General features: G+C 42.8%; 1 pseudogene; it reads left to right on the top strand.

Annotated features, from left to right (window-relative positions):
* Positions 1–10,906: 10,906 nt before the first annotated feature.
* LOC112470945 lies at positions 10,907–11,025 on the top strand (annotated as a pseudogene).
* Positions 11,026–11,365: the final 340 nt, after the last annotated feature.

The following is an 11,365-nucleotide window of genomic DNA, read 5'->3' as shown; positions in this document are numbered from 1 at the left end:
GAGCATTTGCTTTTAGTTCCTCTTTCTAAGACTTTGATCATGTTACTCTCCAAAGCATTTAACAAGTCCTCCAAAGCTAACAAACTCTGCATGGAGCCTAGCTTCCTTCCTTCCTCTCCTGCTCCTTCTCCTGGGGCCTTCATTCTGCCTTCAGTACAGCCACTCTCCTTGCTCTCCCGGTCATACCCCAGGCCTTCCCACTAAGCACTCTGCTCCTGCTGGTCTCTTAGAAAATGGAATAAGAAGGAATGCTCTTGCCTGGCTCACAGAGGTTATTTTAAATAGGAAAAGTAACATGTCACTGTATGCAAATGGAAAAAAATTCAGAGCACAAGAATTTATTAAACAATATACATTAAGTCTGCCATACATTATCATTACTTTTCAGATAATACATATGCTCTATATACTCTTCTAGCTATATGATACATTTTGCAACTACTGAAAATGTTTTAACAGTTCATCTCCACTACAGACCCTCTATCTACTTCCCCAGAAGTAACTACTGTTAAGTTTTATTGTGTATCCTGGAAACTTTCTGTTCACACCTGCCCAATTGTTACACAAAATTAGAGTATATTGTAAATACCATTCTTGCCTTCCGTTATGTTTTACTTTTGTTGGTTGTTTTAATAACAACACATACAGAGCTACCCTGGCTGTACTGGGTTCCATTGGTTGGACGTCCTATAGCTCACAACCTGATCCCTCGTGATGAACATTTGAGTTATTTTCGGTCTCCTGCTACTGCTAGCATTGTTACAGTGGCTCTCTTGTTGATGCACATCTGCCAGTATGTGTGAGCATGTTTGCAGCATAACTTCCTAGAATTTTGAATTCTGAGTATCAAATTGTTTCCCAAATAACTTATGTCCATTTATCCTTTGACTCCAAGCAGTAGGCTACTGCTTGTTTCCTCACCTCACCAACATCTGCTGCCATAATATTGTGTATACAGAGTTCTTATAAACTATGAAGCTCTATGTGTATCCAAACTGGCACCCTAATTGTCACCTTTTTAATGAAACTTCTCTTGATTTCTCACTCTCTAGCCGAATGTGACACTTCCCTCCTCTGACCCCACACAGCACCTTGCCTATTCCTTTTTTGCTGCTCACATGTACTTCTGAATATTGTGATTCTGTATGTGTTAGGCTCCTCCTATCTATTAGACTGTGCAACTGAACTACTTTGCTCAGTCTCTACCTCTTGAAGCAAACTTTACAGTCCTTGCACAAAATAAAGACTTGCAGGGTTAAATCTGGATCCTAACAATCCAAGTTTTTTGGTTCTAACTGAGCCTGACCATGCTGATCAGAGGAGGGGCCAGGATGACGTCAAGATTCCCTCCACGGCACCCTGCAGAATGCTATTGGTGTCCAGTTGTTTCTACTCTTACTCCAGGGTTTCTCATGAGGTGAAAACCATTTCTGATTTTTTTTTGATGGGCCCAGCTATACTTTCGTGGGTCTATAAGCCCCAGCAGGATTAAAATGTTTTATCATGGACATGAGTTTAACAGCTGGTGGCTTTACTTCAAAGAGGAAAAAAGAAAGAGTGAATGTTTTTCTTCCTTTACCCCATGCTGCTCCACAGGTAATGTGGGCAGACCCCTAAAAGGAGTGAAAATACAAGTCCTGCCACTCCAAAAGGCCCAGGACTAACCTGTCCTAAGCCTTCGAGAGAGCAGCTGCTAGTATACCATAGTGGAAAGAACAGTGGATTTGGAGTCTCTCCCTGTAACCCTCTGAGTCATTTCCACACTTGTCTTCTCTACTTTAAAATGGGGATTACATTCCTCATTGGCTTGTGGTGGGGTAATAATAAGTAGTTTTTCACAGTTTAGAAAAGATTTTTGCAAACAAGCTTTCATTAGTGAAAATTAAAAAACAAACTAAAAACAGTGCCCTCTTCCCAGCTAACGTAAACCCTGGTCTGTAACTCACACACCCCAACTCTAGGCTAGCTTGGGAGGCAAGCTTGGAATTTCTCTCCTCTTGTCTCCTAAGTGGATCCAGATGTGGTGAGCACTGGGAGTCAACTGCACATGTGCACCCTATGCTCCTCCCATTCCATCTCAGGTCACCATGGGACCAACCCACTGCCTGGCTTTAGAATTGAACGAATAGCAGTTGCAGGACTCCAGCTGGGAAGGCAAGAGCCCACTTTCAGCGCCTGTCAGCCTCTCTGACATCAAGGGCAGGCCAGCATGGTGATAGGCACCAAAGCTGAGTTGATTGCCAATCATGCTCAGCAGTTCTACCCAAACCTAACCACCCAGCACCCATCTTCCTGGAGTTGTCAGGCACCAGGACATTCAGGTCTGTACCTCAAGGTTATGTCAGTACAGATCATAAACTTTCACAGCCCTCCTTGTTCAGTCCCCACTCCTCTCTGCTCTGCCACCTGCATTCCTTAGTCTGGGGACCACTGTTCGGGAATGAGTAAGGTTGACCAGAAGAAGAAGCAATGTAAAACTTACCGCTGGAGACCTGGAGCCATTACACACTATGATAGACTTCCTGAGTCATTTCCTTTCTTTTCCTTTGTCCTCTACTCTCTCTTTAACCCTTCACATTTTGTCCCTATCTATTCATACTCACTGCCACATCCTTTAGTATACTCTCTCTCAGTGTCTCTTCATATTTTTATGTTTCTCTCTCTCTCTCTCTCTCTCTCTCTCTCTCTCTCTCTCTCTCTCTCTCTCTCTCTTTCTTTCTTTCTTTTGTGGGAGAATCTTTCCCTTTTTCTCTTTCTCTCTTTCTCTCTTTCTCTCCCTCTGCTCTCACTATCTCTCCCTCTTTCTCCCTTCTGTCTCCCTCTTTGTTTCCCTTCTACTCCTTTATTTTCTGACTTTCTGAGCATGAGGAATAACTGTGTTCTAGAGCCAAGGCAAGGCCTTGTAAACCTATGGGGAAATTCAACCTCTTGCTGGGGGATGAATGTGTCTCGTTCATCAGTCCAGGAAACTCAGAGCACATCGAACTGATTGTGGGCTACTGGGCATCGCCTCCATGGTCACTTACCACCCTCCTCTGCCTCCTGCTCTTTCTTCTGCACAGGGGATGCTATAAATTCTTTCTTCCTTATTTCCCATATACTCATCACAATTCTTTACCTCTTATTTTGGAGCATAGTGGAACAGGAAGTGTCTTGAGGGTAAAACAGTCAAGGAAAAACATTTTGATAGAACGACTCGAGGAGAACAGAGTGAGTTTACCATCACTGGATTTGTTCAATCAAAGAGCAGAAGACAAGTTGAGTTACCAAAGAGAACGAAGCATCAGATAGAAAGAAAAGTTGGGAGCAGGGGAGGTTTGGTTTAGGTGAACTTGTAACCTTCATCATTCTTCTATACCTGAGTATCCATGATACAAAGTTGCAAGACCATTAACTTGGTGTTACTATCCTCTCTCAGATATCTTAAGTTCATATTCCCCATGATCCCTAATTAATCTGTCTCAAGAGGAAGGGCCCATTCTACATTAGGAGTTTCCCTTCCTGCTGCCTTTCTCCCAAACACCTCTATGTTTTCTGACCAATCCAGCTCTCTTTACTACTAAATGCCCACTAGGCATGGGGGGTAAGGGAGAATAATCCTTTGTTTTTTTCTTCATTCTTTCATTTTCCTTTTTTTCTGTAGCAGTACTTTCAGATCTATTATTTCATTCTTCTCAAGAAACTGACTGGATAATTTAAAGGTGAGAAGCTTCCAACCCTGAAATGAGGACAAATCCCTCAGAGATGGAGCTAGAAATTTTTCTGCCAAGACGAGGAGCCCAGCCAAAGATCCTCAGCTGGGCTATTGACAGAGCCAAGTACAGCAAGGATCACGGAAAGAAAAGAGAAAGACTGCTTAGAGCAAATTTCCAGAGCAAGGTGGTTGGGGCAAAGGTAGGTGGGGTCAGATCTGCTTGGGATACTCTATATAGACTGCCCAAGATCCCAAACACAACTTTCAAAAAGGAATCCCTCGGCCTTTTGTTCACTGGAAAAAAATCCTTCACCACCTCTCCTCCTGTGACCCCACTGCCCCGCCCTACAGCGCAGTGTCCTAAAGCAGTTTTGCTGTCAGGAAAAGAGGAAAGGCACATCAGGTGGGGAGTGACTCTCTTCCTTTCCATTGCCACTGGTGCTTACTCAGCACAGACCAGAGTCATGGGCTGTAGACTCTTGGCAAGCTTAGCAACCAGTCCTCAACAAGCTGTAGCAAAACATACCACCAAACACCATTTTCTCCACTGATGGTGGTCTATAGTCAAATTCTCTTGAGTTAGCAGTTTCTATTTCATTGGGATCTTAAGGGCCTCTGGGGCACTAGAGATGTCCCTGTTCTGATGGAAGAGGAGATAGAGGCAGGATTCAAATCAAAAGGCACTGTTCATAAAGATAAAAGTACTGACCTTGGAATCAGAGAGGCCCAAGTTCAAATCTTTTGCTTTGCTGTGAGATCTGGGGCAGATCACTTATGCATCCAGAGAGATTATGATAAGGGTAATAATAATGCCAACCTCAGTGCATTGTGATGATGAGTGCATGAAATAGTACATTTGAAACACTTAACACAGCACTTGACACAGAGTCAGTGGTCAACAAATAATAACTTGAACAAAAAAGCAGTAGCATACCAGAAAGGAAGCCCTTGTCTATCTGCTCCTGGGGTCAGTGTCTGGGAAGAGTTCTAGAATTTTTGAGGGCTTCCCTGGAGTCCTAAGGTACAAAGGGAATATGGGTAGAACTTCAACAAGGAACCTGTTTTTCTCTGGGCATGCAATGTGCAGGTTATCTCTTTCTCTACAACAGAGGTCTACCACCTTCTTGGCACCAGAGACTGGTGCTCCTATGAGAATCTAATGCCTGATAATCTGAGGTGGAGCTGAGGGAGTGATGCTCGCGCTGGGGAATGGCTGCAAATACAGATGAAGCTTCTCTGGCTCGCCCGCCGCTCACCTCCTGCTGTGTGGCCTGGTTCCTAAGGCCACAGACCAGTACTGGTCCATGGCCCAGGGGTTGGGAACCCCTGCTCTACAACCTTAGACTATTCATAGAGACTTGAAAAGTTGTTGAAAGTAGCCTCACAAGTATTTATAAAAATTAGCCTTCTAGTCTCATGAAAATTTTAATTTCTTTTACTTCAAAAATCTTTGAAAGCAAATTGACCTATAAACATGAAAACGAAAACATAGTTTACAATAAAGATGATAAGAATGGTCAAAGTGATTATCAATGGGAAATATTTATTCCCTTTTGTCTCTGTCTCCATGAGCAGAGTACCCGTTCTTACCCCTCAGTTTAGGCCACAGCCATATTACTTGTTTTGATCAATGGAATGTCAACAAGTGCAGTAGCCCAAAAGGCCGAGAAGCACTTATGAAATTGAACTTGTTCTCCTGTGCTCCTGCCATCACCTTGAAAAGAACCTACCAAGCTAACCTGCAGTTCCCATGAGATGGATGAAAGAAATGTGAAGCAGAGCTGTCCCAACTGTGTCCAGTGTATATCAGCTAACCCAGTGAGGCATAACTAAACAAATGCCTATTATTGTATGAGATTTTCTGCTTGTTTCTTATGTACTATTACTAAAGCATTAATTTAATTACATAAAATTGATACTAGCGGCATAGAAATGGAGTTCTGCTATAACAAAAGCTTAAATATATGGTATTGGGCTTTAAAACTAAACAGTAGCTGAAGGCTAGAAAAATGGCAACTCATGTAGTATAGTGGTGAAATATTTGGTTAAACTGCATCCTGCAGTACTGTAATCACAGAACGAGCTCATACTGGTCTGATCCTATTTCTAACAAGACTCAGAATCAAAGTTTGCCCCATTTACAAGAAATACTTGTGAACCTTTAACTGCTTCTTTCCTCACAGAACCAAAAGACAGGAACATCACTGGAACCAGAACATATGAACACTCTCAGAAGTGAAAGGTCCTTTGTCCAAGAAGATCTGGTGCTGGAACCCCTTAAAACCTGCCCCAAGCCATGGATGGGGGATACATATTTGAGCCTTGCCTCCTGTATCCTTGCCAGCTGAATTCCCAAATAAAAGCTCTTTCTTTTCTCAAAAGCTGGTGCCGTAGTATTGGCTTCTTTGTGCGTAGACCAGTGAGCCTTTGCTCGGTAACAGTAATTTGGAAGATAGAAAAATGTATCTAATGAAAATGTATCTAATGAACTTGGGAAGAATGTTGAAAACATGGGTTGACTTCTTTCCTTGTGTATCAGAAGATCCTATAAAAAAGAGACAAACTTTGAAAATTACTGATTAATTTGCACTCAGAATTTAGAAAGAACATAAATAAAACAACTTCTTATTTCAGACTCTCTGCCTAGTGAAATTTCTCAAATTAATATAACCCAGACCAAATAAAATTACAGCACAGGCCAAATATAGGAAGCTGCCAATACAGCATGGGGGAGCTCAGGATTAAGACCATATCAAGGGTGTAACATCTTCTGTTAGGACCTTTACAAGAATTAAAGTGGTACTAGTAGAGCCTCTGACCTGAACAAATTCTAAGGATCTTAAAGACATGGTCTCCGTGGGAACCATGGAAATGCACCTCTCATGTCTCCCACCATAGCAGCATACAGTAATTGAAAAGCCCAGCTACCACACTCTAAACTCCATCCCTACTTTCACCTGAGATCATACTTCCCACGGGTTGTTCCCAGCCAGTGACAGAACATGACCGAGATTCTAAGCAGGCTTGCACCTAGAAGACCTGGGACACCTCTGACAAGGCTTGAACACGTCCCTGTGGTTTCGCCAAACCCTCTTAAAACTTTTTACTGCAAACCTTCCTTCCTTTCCTCTCACCTTCAACCAGGGACAGACCTATATAACAGGCTGACAGCTCTCCCAGCCTCCCACAGCTCCCTATCCATTTTCTCTCATCCTATCTTGCCATCTCCTTCTCAAAGTGGGCCTTGGAGTGATAAAAAAAAAAAAAAGGTGAGATTTGGGATTCGATTCTCCCTACCACTACCACCATCCTTGTTGGTAGATGAGGCACAAAGAGTTGCTGACACAAGATGGTGGCTCAAATTACTAAAGATTTCACCAGTGGTACCCTGGGGAATGTACCAGTGGAGAGGAATACTGTGGCATTTTTAAAATATGGGAATAACAATGCCTATGAAAACAAAAGATTTAGCTAATTACTGATAAGTTATCTAGATGCCCTGCAAAAGGACAGAGACTGAGAGCCATTGACAATTAAAGGCTAAATGTGAGAGTTATAGGGAGGGAGGCCATCATCTCTTGCAGTGGCAGAACAAATACAGCTAAGTGGCAGGCTCACTGTCTAACCATTAAAGTCATAGAGCTCCAGAAACATCTAAATACTCAGCAAATGCATGTCTCTTACACAAAAGAGAGAGCCCTAGTGAGCAAAACCTGCGATCCTGAGTTATGGTACAAGATCTTCCTAGTGGAAGATGTCAATTCTGAAGACTTCCCATTCCTCCAGAGCCTCTGGACTTGCAGAGATGGCCCACCCTTCCCTAGTAAGAGCTAGCACTTCAGTGATGGACGTTGCTGTGAAGCCCTCTCCCCAACAAGGTAAAAGGTGCCCCCATTAGAAACTGACCTCATACCCTCTCCTGGCTGCTAGGCCAATAACTAGAGTTTAATGCCATAACTACCCAACTGGAGACATGCTGTGCCTGATAGAGGAAACCTCTCCCATCCCCAGACTACACTCTGGAAGAAGTGCAAGAATTAGTCTGCATGTACTATCAAAACTAGAGGAGTACTCCTGGGATTGAGTTTAGAGGCACTTGATCAAAGTAGCGAGAAGGTTAGACTGGATAAACAAATATTAATTGACTTCAGGGCACTTCCTCTGATTAATGAATTTAACACTCTAGGAAGGATCCCAGGATATGGGGCAAACAGCTGCTGGTCTGGTTCCTAAAACTCTGGAAAAGCCATGGCCACTCAGTGAATTGGAGTGCTCTGGCAGATGGAAGAGGAAGGCAAGATGGGCTGAGGGAAGTGGGTGTGCTGGAGTAATAGAGTATGTGAGACCAGAAGGCTCACCAGGACATTATGTTCCCCAGGAGAGACCCAAACACCACTCTTCCCCTAGGCCACCAACACCAAGAAGATTGGTGGGGGCCAGTGCTGCCAAATTTAGCAAATAAACTATAGTGATCCCAGTTAAATTTGATAATAAGAAAGGCAGTAACAAAACTAGGCTTATTAATATCCAAGGGAATAATAGAGTTCCAAAGAAATAGAGACATACATTATCATAATCTATAATCCAAAAAAAGACAGAATTAGAGGAGCAGGAGGCTGAAGGCAGACACCCACCTCAAGTAAAAAATACAATTCCTTACTCACTTCCCAGATCTGACCAGAAGCATTGACTGGACAGACGACTGGATTCCTAGAAGGAAAGACCTTGCAACACAGGGCAAATACATACCATGTAATTCCCCAAAGCCTACTACAGCCATTTGCTCAGGTTACTATATATCAGGGATAGATAAATAACTGGAATTTTCCGGAACAATTGAACATGGGGTCTAAGTTAACATCGATATCCAGAGGCCCAAAGCATCATAATGCTTCCTCTGTTGGAACTAAGGCCTCTGGAACCAGTTAATAAACATAGTCCTGGCTGATGTAGAACTCACAGAGCACCCATTGGGTCCATACACTCTACTCACACAGTCCCTGAGGATATCACTGGAATTAATTTACTTAGCAGTGGGAGTAACCCCCCCACACACACAGGACCCCTGGCTTAATGCAATAAGAAGTATCATAGTAGAAAAGGCTAATTGAAAACCTCCCCCATCCCCAGCAAAAGTACCATTTCCCTAGGGGGATGGCAGGATGAGTGTCACCACTAATAGCCTGTAAGATGCTGCGTCTATAGTCCCTATAATATCCCCATTTAATTTCTTAGTCTGGCCGTAGCAGAAACCAAACACACACACACACACACACACACACACACACACACAAAACCTGGAAGACTATACAATATTTCAGTCTTAAATGTGTAGCAGGCTCAACTGCAGCTATGTCCAGTGATCTTATTGCTAGAGCAGATTAACAACGCCTCAGATCACATGATCATTGATTTCGCAAATGCATTCCTTTCTATTACAATTTAAAAAGTGGATCAGAAACAGTTTGCATTTGTATGAGGCAGAAAACAATATTCCTTTACAGATTTACTGGCATGGGGCAATGTTAACATAGTCACAACATAGTCCAAAGAGATCTGACTGCCTAGACAGCCCACAGAATATCACACTAGTCCATTACATCGGCAACCTCATGCTTCCTGGAAAAAATAGGCTAGTGGCTTTGGAAAGAGAAATGCACCCCAGAGATGGCTTATAAATCCTGTGAAGATTCAGGTATCAGCCATTTTAAGTTTCTAAGGGTTCAATAGTTAAGAGGTGCCCAGAGAAAAAGAGGAATTGCTACATCTCACATCCCTATCACAAAGAAGGAAACGCAGTGCCTAGGCTTCTTTGGGTTCTGGATGCAACACATTCCACATCTAGAAATATTGCCCTCTCCTTACACTGGGTGACATGGAAGGCTACCAGCCTTGAGAGGGATCCAGAGCAGGAGAGGTCTCTGTAGCAGTAGGTCCTGGTCATGGTGCTAAAAGCCTTGACACTCGGGCCATATAATCTGGCAGACCCTGTGGCATTGGTCATGTTGGTGTTGGGAAAAGATGCGGCATGATAGAGATACCAGTGAGCCCCAGTGGGAAAATCATAATGCAGGCCTTTGGGCTCCTGAAGCAGGTTGTGCTTCCTGCAGGAAATATTTATAAATCATCTGAGCACAGTTCTCAGCATGTTACTGGGCCCTGGTAGAGACAGAAAACTTGACCATGGGACACCCGGAGACCACACATTCAGAACTATGCTTTGTTTGCTGTGCTCTGTCAGACCTACAGAGTCATATAGCTGATACTCTCAGCGACACTCCACCTAAAATGGAAGGGGATTTCTGGGATTGAGCTTGAGTAGGACCAAAAGGCATGAGTAAGCTGCATGAGCAGGTGAGCCAGATTCCATGTCACCAACCATAATTGCTTCAGTGCTCCAATTCCTCTTGCAGCTCTCACTATATGACTGCATGGCTTCTCATAAAACCAGCTAAAAAAGAAAGAAAAATCCTTGGTCATTGCAATAGGCTGAAAATGGGCCCACAAAAATATGCAGATCTGAATTCCTGGAACCTGTAAATGCTACCTTCTTCTTTCCAGCTTTATCGAGATATAATTGACAAATAAAATGGTAATATATTTAAAGTATACAATTTAATAAGTATATACTATATACATTATGAAATGATCCCCACAATCAAGTTAACACATCCATCACCTCGCAGTATTCCTCTTGCCTTTTAATTAAACTCAAATATTTAAGCACCTGGGGTTTAATATGTGCTGTGGGAGTTGCAAAGGAAGCAGGCAGGACATGTAGTATGCCGCTGAAGCACTTAGGATGTAATTAAGAGTGCCGGCCATACATACACAAATCACCAAGTGAGAAAGCCTCAAACCAGAATGTAACATATTTTCTAAAGTAGAATTTCATCATCAAACATATTAATGAAATATTAGAATAAACAAAGTTCAAAATCTTTCTTTACCATACGACATCTCAGAACCTTTAGTATGCTGAAGTATACTGTGGCTTTTCAAGATGTTTGAGCAAGAGGATGTAATCACAGTATGTGTCATGGGATGGGCTTCTGGAAAGAGGTAAAGGTTGTACTGGGCTCTGAAGGCTATAGAGGCTTTGGTTTGATAAAAGAAACTAGTACAGGGAGGAAGCCAAGTGGAAGGTGGAATAAACCAAATAACACAGATCCTCAGAAAACCATCAGAATAGGACATAAAAAGAAAGGGCCAGTTTAAGGCCATGCCACCCTGAACAAGCCCAATCCTCTCTGATCTCGGAAGCTAAGCAAGGTTGGGCCTGGTTAGTACTTGGATGGGAGACCACCTAGGAAGACCAAGTGCTATAGGCGTAAAAAATGAAAAATAAGGGATTCTACGTTGACAAGGTCCTTGAAATCTGTGAGGTCAACCAAGGGTTGCCTCACCTAAAATAAATAAATAAAAAGAAGAAAGAAAGAAAAATAATAAAAAAGAAAGGACAAGGCTGTTCCATTCATCTTATTTTCACTGCCTGTCTTTCCTTATGCTTTCTGCCCAGTTTCTCTACAAGAAAAGTGATCTAGGCCTAATTTTTCTGGCCCATGTGGTCTGTATGCTACAACCTGTAAGCCCTTAAATGCTATGCCATGGGGAGATGCCCATATAGACAGGGGTCCCTGAAAGAGGAGGCCTGTCCCCTGATGACTTTGA

This window comes from Pteropus alecto, unplaced genomic scaffold (genome assembly GCF_000325575.1).
Source record: "Pteropus alecto unplaced genomic scaffold, ASM32557v1 scaffold210, whole genome shotgun sequence".
In the NCBI taxonomy this organism is placed as follows: domain Eukaryota; kingdom Metazoa; phylum Chordata; class Mammalia; order Chiroptera; family Pteropodidae; genus Pteropus; species Pteropus alecto.
The sequence above is the reverse complement of the archived record's forward strand: the minus strand, read 5'-3'. Positions and strand labels throughout refer to the sequence as shown.